Consider the following 13,588-nt stretch of genomic DNA (forward strand, 5'->3'; position numbering starts at 1 on the left):
GAGCAGAAAGGAGGGGAAAAAACCCGGGGGGGGGGAAGTGCAAAAAACAGGAAAAGTAAAGCACTTCTTGATCTCTTAGTAATAGTTTGGCCTGTTTGTCTTGGCCACAGTGTTTCAGAATGAACACTTTTAAGCAAAATGACCAAGTGCGACTGGTTATATGTACTTAGAAAGGTGGATGTTTCAGCAAGGAGTATTGCTTTAACATTTTGAGTTTAAAAAGCAAAAGCTAACCAAAAAGATGATGATTTGCCGTAAATAATCTTATGTTCTACTCCAAAATGCTTGTATTTTAACAGTGAACAGAGTATCTGCCAAGCACGGGCTGCGGTAATGGTCTATGATGATGCCAATAAGAAATGGGTACCAGCTGGTGGATCAGCTGGATTCAGCAGAGTTCATATATATCATCACACGGGCAACAACACATTCAGAGTCGTGGGCAGGAAGATTCAGGATCATCAGGTAAGCAGATCTCTGAAAATATGGGATAGGAATCTTAAGCTATTTTTGTGATTGTTTCTAACATTAAGAAATACATCTTGAGTAAAATTATGGGAACTGTAAATCATAAACTTTATTTTCTTTTAAACTGAAGTAGCAAAACTGTATTATGGCTTCTTCCCCATAAACTAAGCACTTTACATACTTCCAAGGCAAAAGTCCTTGTGCACTCTTTTACCACTCCTTCCTACAGATAAATATAAAGGCTAGTGGTGTACGCAGAACTCATCTGATTCTTTTTAAGGCAGAGTGGCAACCTAAAATGTTTTATTCTTCCCTACTCTGTGCTGTTAGCTGCAGTCTATGTAGGTACCAGCAGTTCTCTTGTAGCTCTTTATGAAAAGTTGGATGCATGATACCTCATTTCCCCAGGTCATTTAATTCAAAAAACCTCTGACATTTGGTAATGCTCATCATCTACCACTTCAAGAGATTGAGAAGGGAGCTACAAGGGGTACATCTTAATTTCCTTGATGAAGTTGTTAGATCTTGATTAAATGGCAAACTTAGCACCGTGTCTTGAAATATGTTCTGCCTGGTGATACTTGCGGTGGGGTTAAAAATTGAATCCTTTTGTTTGAGTAAAGCTTCTATATCTGTTTCCCTCTCTTCCAGCATTTAAAAACAATTCTTTTGGTCTGTTCATGGTCATTTATCACACACCCGAAGCATAGACTGATCATTTACTGTGTGATTTGTCATTTGTGCTGGTTTTGGCTGGGATGGAGTTAATTTTCTTCATAGTAGCTAGTATGGGGCTATGATGTTTTGAATTGTGCTGAAGACGGCGTTAATAACACAGGATGTTTTAGTTACTGCTGAGCAGTGCTTACACAGAGTCAAGGCCTTTTCTGCTCGTCACACCACCCCCCCAGTGAGCAGGCTGGGGGTGCACAAGGAGCTGGGAGGGGACACAGCTGGGGCAGCTGACCCCAACTGACCAAATGCATATTCCAGACCATATGTCATCATGCCCAGCCTATGGAGTTGGGGGAAGAAAGAGGAGGAAGGGGGGATGTTCAGAGTGATGGCGTTTGTCCTCCCAAGTAACCGTTATGTGTGATGGAGCCCTGCTGTCCTGGAGTGGCTGAACACATGCCTGCTGATGGGAATGGTGAACAAATTCCTTGGTTTGCTTGTGTTCGTGGCTTTTGCATTACTTATTAAAAAGCCTTTATCTCAACCCACGAGTTTTCTCACTTTACTCTTCTGATCCTCTCCCCATCCCACTGCGGGAGAGTGAATGAGTGGCTGCGCGGTGCTTAGTTGCTGGCTGGGGTTATACCAGGACATCATTAAACACTTACTTGGAGTAATAAACGGTCTCTGTGAATTCATCTGAGAAGAAACATGTTTTTTTCCTCCCATTATTCAGTGGAAAAGGTTAGAGGATATAGTCATCCAAGTGCAATGGGATCCTCTTAGTGGATAGCTTGTAATCAATGGTTGTCCTACTAGCTAGAATTTATCACCTTTTGTGTGAGCCATAACGATCTTGCAAAATGATACCTTGTGATGCATAGTAGAAGTCCGCATGAACTGCTGCTGAAGGCACTGCAAACTAAGGGCTGCAGCAGCCACAGGGAGAAGGTGGTAACTTGGTTAAAGAAAATAGTTCTACCAAGTACTCTGTGAAGCTAATGTAAAAAATAAAAAGCTAATGCATTTCTGAGATCCAGATGCATATTCACATCAAGTACTCTGCTATTAAAAGCCAGAACTGTTGATATTACTACATTGCTGTTATGAAACATCACTGCATCTTTTGAAATGAGAACGCTTAAGCTACACAGTTGATAGAAAATATCTCATTAGTCCCCTTGTGTATTCTCATCACTGATTTCATGCAGCATTGGAATGAAAATTGAAATGGTTATGTGCTTCAACATTGTGATTTTACAGATTATGGGTCTTGAATTAACCCACATGGTTAAGGAATAAAATCCGCATGAAGCTGAAACTTGTGATGAAAAAGCAATTTTAAACATAAGTAACTTCTTCTTTTTTAAATGTTTCTAGGTGGTAATAAATTGTGCCATTCCGAAAGGGCTGAAGTACAATCAGGCTACACAGACCTTCCACCAGTGGCGTGATGCTAGGCAGGTGTATGGTCTGAATTTTGGCAGCAAAGAAGATGCCAATGTCTTCGCAAGTGCCATGATGCATGCCTTAGAAGTATTAAATTCACAGGAAGCTGGTAAGAATCTCTGAGTTTTCTCTTTTCTAAAAAGATTGGTCAAATACAGATGGAAAACATTCAAATATTTATGCATAAAAGTCAATAAGTTGTTTCTAATCACAGTTCAGCCTCTAACCATTTTAGTTATTTGGGAGTTTTGTCTACCTAGTTACTGCTTTTTAATAGTGAATCTCGACTGCCATCCATGTAAATGCGATTCCTAATGAGTAGGTTGATTGTCATATTATTTATTGCATAGAGAAAGCTGCTGCTTTTGCCTTTTGTTTAAGGAAACAACTCCAAAACACCTGACCAAGAAATGCATACCTCTTAATCAGGGTACTTTTTGGGTTTTTTAGACGCATCCAGTATTCTTAGTGTATGTTGGTATTTTTGCTTCTCATTGATCATCTGTTTATCGTAAACGTTTTTTTCCTCCAAACCTGGGAATTCATGGCATTCTCTTTGGCAGTCCTTACCATCTAAGAGTTTTCTAGCTTGGAGACCTTGGATCCAGGGATAACACTCAGATGAGCACATATAATCTAGACCACAGATCTGTCATTTAGTTTGTTTGGAGAACAGGGTGACAGAGAGAGTTTAAAGCCTTTGTGGAAACATTAGTGGCTTCAGTCTTCAGGTGGTATCTGTAATATATTCCAGATAGGCTGTACAGCAAATTGATCAGTATAACACTGAGGCACACAGAAAGGGAGGTTTTATTTTTAAAGAGTAAAAGAGACTTTTATGATCTTGTAACCAAATGAATTCTTTTGTCCTCATTAAACTTTAAAGATTGTCTGTGTAACAAGAGAGAGTACTTGTGTGCCAGTTTTCTCTTGCGAAGAAAAGAGGCTGTAGATGACCTTACTAGGGCCATCTCTCAGCAAAAAAGGGTGACTTTTCAAGTTGCTTTTCATTCTGACAGTTTTTTCAAGACTTAACATTTGAAACTAAGTGTTCTAGACCAAGGATGATGTATTCTGCAGTGCTTATGCTGTTATGTAGCATAGGAGGCCAAATTAGAAAGGGTAGATGGAGGTATAAACTTTCTCTTTGCCAGCTAAAATAATCTAGCTGTGTTTCCCATTCTCCTACCTCTTGCTTGGGTATTTTCTCTTCTAAATCCCTCAGTTCTCCTTTCCCTGAGGGTTATGTGATTGTAAACATTTCATACAATCTGACTGTTTATCATCTGTCTCCCAAGCAACATTTGGGAACATGCAAAGTGTTGGTCTCTACTCATCTGATGTAATGTCTGAAAAGGCCCGATTTATGGTAATTACCACAAGTTTGAGAGGTTTATGTTGTTTCCCGTTACCTGTACTTGAAGAGTTTGGTGCAACATGTTTGAAATGACTGTGTGTTTATATGCATATATATATTTTCATCATTTAGTTTAACTCCTTCTCCTAACACTAAAACTGAGGTACTAGAAGGCTGAAATGACACAGGTAGGCATGACAGTGCTCATTTTTTAATTAGCCAGTGTGTCTGTTCCTTCATTTCATGGGTTATTGTGGTTTGCTTAATGACTAGTTCTCTTGCTGCTTTATGCAAAGTGTATGTGGGCTAGCAGCTACGTGGTTATATTCTTCAGTAGTAGAAAATGTATTGAGCTAAGATGCAACTTCAGTTTGTGAAGACTTGGATAAAACTAAAATCATTTTAGGGTTTTCTTTAACTGTAACTTTAGTTATACAAAACATCATTCAAACAACTCAGTGAAAAGAATTCTTTTTCCTGTTGCATCACTTCAGTAATGTCTTCAATGGGGAGGGGAGCTGAGCTTTGCAATGAGTCCAGAAGTCATTGTACTTAGAATTTGGTCATCTGTTCATCCCAAATCATGAATTCTTCTAGATCGTTCTGCCAGTAGTTTCTTCACTGACCTCTGAAATGGCCCTTCAGTTTGAGTTTGTCTGCATCATTCAATTTAATACCAATAAATTGCTAATGATTGGGGGGAGGTTTCGTTTTCAGGTGGATTTGTGTGTGATTCAGTCGAGTATGACTAATACTGTGTCCAGGTTGATGGATGCAGTGCTTTAGTCTGTCTAGCTTGTTCTTAATGGCTTTGAGATGTAGATCTGACAAGAACATGACATAAGTTGCATAATTATGGTTGATAGTGACTGGTGGTGACCCTCATTTTTCCTGAGTTTATGATAGTCACTTTGTTTCTCCTTCCTGCAATTTGACTTGGTAGTAGTCAGTGCAAGTCCAAATGCATCAGTTAGCTGCATCACAAACTGATGGTGGACACCATCGGCACAGGAGGAGATAACTGTCCTTCTGTGATTTCCGTCAGCCAAGAAAGATTAAAGATTAGCTATCACCTGTTTCACAGACACAGAGGTGCTCCAGCTTCCATCAGGATCGTAGAATCATAGAACGGTTTGGGTTGGAAGGGACCTTAAAGCTCATCCTCCTGCCACAGGCAGGAACACCTTCCACTAGACCAGGTTGCTCCAAGCCCTGTCCAACCATCCAGCTGAAGCTTAACTGCACTGCTGCTTGTAAAAGATTCCTAATTACACATGCAGAATTGCTTTGAAAGCCTCTTACCATTTCCAGACAGTCATAATGTATCTGTGTTAGAATACTGTCAACAAGTGTCCCCAAGTTTTATCTGCTGGGAGGTTTGTCAGGTTATGATCTTTTACGTATTACTTATATCTACATATTTTTCTGACCTTTATCAATGTAAGAACTAAAAAAGGTCACGTATCTTTCTGCACATACCTGCTTTAATATTAGAAATAGGATACTAAGTAGTTTGTAGTTTTGAAGCAAATTGGATTCCTTGCTCAAAGTTTAATGCATTTCTTTTCTCTGTGGTTGGTATAATTTCCTAAAAGTGCAGCTAGAAATGAATCCTTGGTGATAACTTTTTTCCCCCTAGCGTCACTGACATAGCTGAATATTTATTTAGACAGGTCACTGGCTTTGAAGCTCTAATATTAGCTCTTCATCTTAGGAAATGGATTTCAACACCCCCAATTATCCTTTTTTGAGATGGTGTTGGGAGGTTATATGTTATGAAAGGAATTTGTGCTAATACGTGAAGATCAATATGTTACATATTGGTAGTTTTTGTTTCTTCCAATTTATCTGCTAGACTCTTTAAAATTTCTAACATGTTTATTCCTAGTTGGTATTCTGCTGATACTGCTTCCAAAATCTGTACCTGAAGAGAACAACTTGTCTCTAATAATTTATGTGAATTGCTGTGTTTCCTACTGTGTCCAAACCAGCATATAGAATCTCCAACTCAAAAGGAAGAAATCCTATATGGATAACTTCCCTTTACTCTAGAATTGCTTACCATTAAAGTTTGGTTCATGCAGTATCCTTATTTTCTGCTGTGTTTTCTCATTTTTGGCAATTTCTTTTATTAGCTTGGTTATTTTAAGTTATATTTTATTCATAAAAGGCAAGCAGCTTTAATGTTAGCTGAGCATAACTGCTCAGAAATTCATAAAGCTGCAGATGAATTTGAAACTTTATGCAAAGGTTCACAGAAATCTAAACGACTTCTGAGGAATATTATTTTGTGAGCATCCCTTTGGTTTCCGAGTCAGCTGTTCCTTACAGCTCTCTTGCCCTTTTTTATTATATATAAAATGATATAGTGTCCTGCTCATGCATGTATTTGAACAATGCCATTGATCTCTTTGGTGGCAGTTGGCACCCTCAGCTGTTCTGCTGGCTCCTGGTGTGTCTTGAGGTTGTTTAATTTAGGATCTCCCTCTAGTGGATCTGCAGAGCAGAGGCGAAGCCACTGGGTGCCTGTCCCACTGAGCACCCAGTGATGGGTATTTTGTCCTTCTGATGAGTTCAGAATGCACGGTTTAAGTGTCTGAAGTTGGAATAAAAGGCTTTACTGCAGCTGGCAATTTTCTTATTGAAACCCAGTACAGGTTTGTCTCAAAGGACTCTGAAGGGATGGCTGCCTTGTCAGTGAAACTGTTTGTCGAGTTATTTATCCTCTCATAGTATCACAGAATGGTTTGGGTTAGAATGGATCTTCGAAATCATCTAGTTCCAACCCCTCGCTCCAAGCCCCTGTGTCCAACCTGGCCTTGAACACTGCCAGGGAGGGGGCAGCCACAGCTTCTCTGGGCACCCTGTGCCAGCGCCTCAGCACCCTCACAGGGAGGAACTAATATCTAATCTAAATCTCTCCTCTGGCAGGTTAAAGCCATTCCCCCTTGTCCTGTCCCTACAGGCCCTTGTAAAATGTCCCTCTCCAGATTTCTTGTAGCCCCTTTAGGCACTGGGAGCTGCTTTAAGGTCTCCCCGGAGCCTTCTCTTCTCCAGGCTGAACAAGCCCAACTGACTGTCCCTGATTTCTCTTATACTTGAATTCTGTTTATTGAAATATATGTAAAAGTCAAAATGTTTTCACTCTGTTCTGGTTTGAATGATTGCTTTAGCTAGTAGCTATTCACCCAGACCCTGTTTTCCTGCTGGCTGGTCAAGCAGATTGTAGGCCATTTGCAAATCCAGAAGACAACAACGCAGGACTGCACCTTCTCCTGGAATTTTAAGGTAGACTACTAATGCTACAAGTTCCTGCCCAATACTGTTTAGGAGATAACTTACAAATGAACCAAGATTTGTTTCTGGCACTCACTCAGGAAAGGTCTGGAAGACTTACTCATTAAATAATTGTCTGAGTTGTTCAGAAGTTACACCTTCAAATGGCAAGTATGTGTCATCAGTTTGAGAGGTCATTTGAAGAGGATTTCTAGCTTTGAGGCTGTGTTCAGGTATTTGGTATATATATAATATATATAACTGGTCTTAATTGTCTAGAGTAAAGATGACTGCTTTCTGCAAAGGTTTTCCATTGCAGTACAGAGAAAATTTTCACATCTGCATCAAGCAGAACTCAGTGTTATAATCAAAGTGACTCTGGAATGAGAGAAAAACCTCAATCAAGGGAAATTAGATGGCTGAGAAAATTCTCTGATGTGTGAGGAAATGGATTATTCCTTTGAAGGAATAAGGGCAAGTAAGGGAAGTGTGCGCTGGGAGATGGGGGGAAGAAAGGGGTATCATTCTTGGTTTTGCTGCAAAAAGTACTTTCTAGTTCAGCTGGAATTAGTCGTGTTTTGTGTGGCATGTGACTTCGGTCCCAGGAAAACCTTGCTAAGAGAATTAAGAAACTAAGTATGAGATTTATAGATGTGTAATTAGCATTTGAGGAGGTTTTTTGGGTTGTTCATTGTGGAAGATGAAAGCAGCAAAGAAAAAATGAAGGATGTCATACAGCTGTAAATAAGCCTATTCTAATTCTTTCCAGTAGAATTACATATATGTGAAATTCCTGATGGTTTTTGTACTGATCTTTAATAGTTATGTATTGGTTCTTGAAAAGATTTTGGGACATTCTGGATATAAAGGTAAGGATAGGAACGGCTTCAGTGAAGCTGTTCTAATACTGTCTTAGATGACATTTTAATTCATAGGAAAATGGGGAGGAGGAAAAAGAAGCAGAGGTTTTTTGATTTTGTTAGTCTAATCTTGGAAAAAAACCCTTAAGGTTAAGGTGCTTTGAAAGTATTAGTAAAGCTAGAAGTTAGATTGTGCAGTTATAAAATAATCAAACCTTCGTGGGGAAAAGGTGCATGTTTTTTCCACAGCTGGATATTGATGTGTGGTCCTTTCTCTTACAGAAAAGATAGTTCATTAAATCCTTGCTGAGAGGGGAATGCGCTTACTCCTATCATAGACTGAATAATTTAGTATCTTTGGGAAATGCAAACTGAAACAAAAATTGGGGTTGCCTAATTGGAATATATGTAGAGGTTAAAGGAGAATGAAAAGAGAAATGTATATGCAGGGCTGAAGGGGATCTCAGATGCTTCTCCTCACACTGTTTTGGTTCACGTCATGCTAAAACTTGTTTTGAGGGGAAAAATTATTCTACTGCAATGAAATAATTATGCTATACCTGTACTTTTGGCAGGCCTCTGGAGCAGGCTGTCAGCATTCCCTGTCAGAATGGGAATAACATGATGTGGTATTATTACCTGTGTTGTCAGAAGTTGGATAATATCTCTATTTTTGCTAGCAAGTTTTTTCTTGGCCTTTTAAATGTGGGATGATTAAAGAAATCAGCTAATCCTGATGAACTAATCCTGATGTATATGACAAAATAATGACCTAAAAGAAGTTTTAACTGTTTATTGAACAAAATGCTTCCATTCCATTTTAATTGCACATAAGATTGTTGAAAGCATCGTCAGTGTTAGTCGTGGTATTTGGAAGTGAAGAGAGAGATTGCTAAGTTTTCAGAGTTATACTCACTTTTAAGGGCTGCCTGTGTGGTATTTCTGATTTGTGTAGTTCTTCAGAATTAGTGGTGTTCTATCAGGTGAAAGCATTAAAGTTTGGTTGGGCAACCCAGAGAATTTCATTAAAATTTGGTAGTTGGTCTTAACCGCATGGCAGACGTACATAGAAGTACATTAATTCTGTAGATAAAGTATTGTTTAATAAACATTGGGGAATGGTAGTACATTTTTCTCTTGAGGGTTCATACCGTTGTCTTAAAAATATCAGTAGATGTAGCTGTGTTAAATCTGCTGCCTTTTGGGAACAGGTTGGTGTTGTAAAATCATGAACATAATTGTGGAAATGAAGCTTTGTTAGGCCATTTCTGCAGTATTATATGCAAGCACTGACCATCACCATCTATAAAATTGCTATTTAAAGAAATTTTGGCAGAATTGGAGAAGACAAAGTAATAAATATCCTGTAGTAGCTGGTTTTGATGTAGTTAACTTGTCATATGTGCTATTTTAAGATTGTGATATTGTAGTTTCATTAAGCAACTGTAGTATTCTACTGTTGAAGCTCTGTCTCCCCCTGCATAAAAGGATAGTGGAGGGAAACCACAAGCTTGCTCGGGGTCCACCAGCAAGTTAATGCTGAGCCAAGCCTAGCACCCAGGTTATCAGCACTGTTCCCAAGGCTCTGCTGGTGTTGATAGGAGGCTCTGCTGGCATTGATAGGAGTCTTGGCTCTACTTCCATTCAAATGTATTTTAATGAATGTGTTTGTTATTGTTTTATTACCTTGATCAGGTAACAAAAGTGCTTTTGAAGTAAAATGGAAAGCATTTCCTTTCAGTCTAGAAAATGCAATGTAGTTACCACTCAGATAAAATAAATTGAAGCAATGAGTAAATTAACTCAGCTGAAGGTACTCGGATAACAGTAGCTATCTATGAGGAAGTAGATATTTGAAGGGAAAGAAAAGTCTTAGCTTGGAAGATAATTCCTCCAAATAGAAGTACTAGAGAATAGCTTTACTGCTTACTTGTTAATGCCCTGGCTTTTGACCATTCTGGTCCTTGCATATCAATCCGTAATGCAAATCCAGGTCTTGAGGATTAGTGCTTGTTTTGCTTCTGCAGAAGGCTAGTTACGGAGTCTCCTCAGACTTTGTTCTGTCGTATCCTAGAGCAGGACAGGCTCTGAGCAGGAAGAGAAGGAGCCAGAGGCAAGTGAAAAGAGGTTACTTCGCCATAATTATTTTTCTTATTACTTCCTAGCATAGATCTCTGAAAAATCGCTGCTTTCCCAGTCATTCAGAAAACCTTTAAAGCATTTAGTAAAACACTTCTTTTTTTTTAAAGTTCTTATATTCTATAACAGAAATAAATCTTTTTGCTGTGGTTTTTGAACTCTTGCCTGGGGTGTGTTCTTTGCTTAGTAAGTGTACTCTAAACTGGTCCTTAATGAAAATCTTTTCTAAAGATGGTAATTAGTCAGTACACTTACCTTTATAACCCATTTATATATGCCTGTATAAATTAACTTGCTGTCTGCTTTCAGTCAAGTCTTCCTTTGAAAAGTCAGTCATACTTTGATTTGAATATCCAACTGTGTAATTGGAATGTTGCTTAGTTTTGGCGCTGGCACACTGAGAAATGAAAGAGTAGGAATTCTTAATTACTGGGTTGTTTATATAAAACTGTTTCTCTGGGGAAAACGGAGATTGTCACCGATCAAACTGGAATTCTCATGTGACAGTTGATCAACTTTTCTAAAGGTAGTCGATTTCTCTAAAATTAGATTTTTGTCTTCTGATGCTGTACTCTGAACAGACAGTGATTGCAGGAGTGGGGGGCGTTTATGTGTTTTGGCTTTCTTGAACCCCTAAGGCATGTGGAGTTTTGAGGAGGTGATCTGACTGCCAAGCCAAGCCTGTCCAGCCAAATGAAGATACAGGTTGTAGCTCATTGTGTAACCTGTAGCACTTACGTTGTTCCAGTCTTGAACAGTTGATACTTAGGGGTTTTTTAGGGCTGTTACCTCAGAGGAATGTGATGTCTTTCGTATCAGCCAGGTGCTAGCATAGGTGACATTTAAAAGAAGTGGGGTGGAGAGTTGGGTGGACAACTCCAAGCAGATGATGTAATTGAAAGATTGAAGGGAAGTGGTGAAACCAAAAGGCATCAAAGGGAGGAGAAGCCATGTCCTTCCATCTCCAACTTCCTAATTATACTTTCTTAGGGTTGTACAACTGGAATTAATTCAGCTCTTGAATGGAGATACAAAGGTAAGAACTCTATTGGAGGTGAAAATGAAGTTTGGGATTTTGATAAACTACAACTCTGATTGTGGTTTAAAAAGGTGATGCTGGGGATGCTTAATTTGGTTCAAGCAGCCCCCAGCAGTCTGATGTCATTCTCTGAGCTGTGCCAGCATAGCTGTCTGTGTGACTGTGTGAAGAACCAGAACTGGTTCTGATTTAGCTGGTGAAAACACTTCCTGCAGGCTTTTTCCGTGGGATTTTTAATGCATTGATTTCCAGCCCATCTCTCACTACACAGTCGCCTGCACTGTCGTAGAGGAAGGATGATGCAAAGGTGAGAATAAGCTGAAAACCAGAAAGCGTTGAAACTGGAATGGCTGCTGAACAAATTAGTATGAAATTATATCCTCTGTCTGTCAGTGTGTGCTGCGGAGTGCACTATCTGTGCTTTCTTTAGAAAAAGAAAGACATTAGGTTTTCCTTAAAACTCAGAATGAATAGACCATTCAGCCTCATCTCTTACTTGGCTTGTACTGGCCTCTGAAGATAAAGTGATCCTGTAGGAGGATCAGACTTTTTTTCCAGGCAGTATCAGTGAATATTTCTCTTGGGGTTTCTGTGAATATTTCTCTTGGGGCCTGATGTTTCTGAGGTATCTTGAGGTGTTCAAAAGCCTCAGAGCTTTTTATTAGCTACCTCTGCTTATTTATTATACCATCTGTTCCACTAGCAGACAGTTGTATTTTAGCCATGAAGTGGTGGTCTTGGGCTTGCTGTAATATATTTTCTAGGATAAGCATACTTTTCCACCTGGTGTGTACCTTTACTTGCCCAATGTCTGTTAACATGCTGCTTAGAATCTATGCTTGCAGAGAGGAATTTGTTCAGAGAAACATGCCAATTAACTCTCAGTAGCTGATTTTTTCCTTCTTGATAGCCTGTGGCATACTCAGGTTGCATTTCCTTATGGCAAAAATATACAAGAAATAACCCACCAGCCATGTTAATTGTTAGCAGGTGATTATATTCAGCTCTTTTGGATGTATAGCTATGAAAAAAGCACAGAACTTACTGGAGTAGGTTGGCCAGGGTTAAGCTAGCTTGGCTTGCCGAAGGTTGTGTTCCACAGGCACATGATTTTCTGACAGACAGTGCTCTAGAACGAAGTTTGAGGCTATGGGAACAGGTTTTCTGATAGGTAGGCTCGCTGGAATAGCCAGTGCAAGTGAAGCTAGATGGCTGGTTACTGGTGAAGCTAGCAAAAGCAAGAGTTGGGTGGACACTGGTTGCAGAGTGGTGGTCCACACTCAGCTACAGCAGCGTGATAACACCTCGTTCAAAAAAAAACCCCTCTTAAATCCTCCTAAATATTAAATGGGTGGAAGCTCGATGTTTTCATTTCTACTGTATTTTCAGTACCAAATAGCTCCCAGTTGGAAAGATGGTCACAGTATCACCGTTTCTTTTTGTTCTTTGTTTCATACAGATCTGAGGGAAGGGAGGATATTAGATGTGGCAAGCGTTAGTGGTATATAGCACCTTTAAGCAGCAACACAGCTGCTGCTGGATTGTGTCTACTTCTGAAAGTCCATGAAGGCTGGCACCGCATGGTGCAGGACCAGCAAATTAGCCCGGCTGCCTTGGAGCTTGCGGTCCATGGCTTAGGTGGGCATAAAAGCCTTCCACCTGTCATGCAGGAGATAATGCAGAGGAGGACGTGAGACTGGTGCAAGTTTTAAAGCAGAAGTATTTTTCCCAGATGATTCAGTAAGACAGATGTTTCTGTTATTGATAGCTTAATGATTATTCACTTTTGCTTTGTTAAATCTTTTGCATTAAAAATAATACAGATTTTAATCCTGTGGGCATCTCTTGGAGATACTCCCAAGCAAAAGTTAGTCCATCACAGGGCAACCGTCAATGCTACCTTCAGTACGAGGACCTATGCCTGCTGAAAAGACTATGTTAAGGAATATGTACAACCCCCGTAGTATACTTCCTTGCTTTTATCTACTCCTAGAAGTAAGTTCTTAGATTACTTTTTTACTTGTAGGGTACAATAGATAGTGTACACCTTTATAATTTCAGGATTCGTTGTCTTTATGACCACAGTGGTCAAACTCTGCTGTTTTGAGTAAATGTTTTTGTATAGCCTTAAACAGGGCACTTGTTTGCCGAGTTCAAGGCAGATCGCCTGTCCTTGGTGTTCAGTATATCACACTATGGTCTCTTTCATGTTTTTGGATGACTTTCACAAGTTCAGATGGCAAACAAATTTTACAGTTTGATATTTGAGATGGGGGAGATCTCGTTTCAACTCCATCACTCTAAGCAGTTTGGTGGAATCTCAGC

At 39.5% G+C, this 13,588-nt stretch overlaps 1 protein-coding gene across 5 annotated transcripts in view; it reads left to right on the forward strand.

The window, feature by feature from the left end:
* Nucleotides 1-13,588, forward strand: part of ENAH (ENAH actin regulator) — a 92,351-nt gene that overhangs the window by 46,802 nt on the left and 31,961 nt on the right. For all 5 annotated transcript variants that reach the window (XM_030499332.1, XM_030499330.1, XM_030499334.1 and 2 more), the window contains 2 exons: nucleotides 300-465; nucleotides 2,524-2,701. The gene's annotated coding sequence lies outside the window, so the exon portion shown is untranslated. The remainder of the gene's footprint in view (nucleotides 1-299; nucleotides 466-2,523; nucleotides 2,702-13,588) is intronic.

This window comes from Strigops habroptila, chromosome 10 (assembly GCF_004027225.2).
Source record: "Strigops habroptila isolate Jane chromosome 10, bStrHab1.2.pri, whole genome shotgun sequence".
NCBI classification, from domain to species: Eukaryota; Metazoa; Chordata; class Aves; order Psittaciformes; family Psittacidae; genus Strigops; species Strigops habroptila.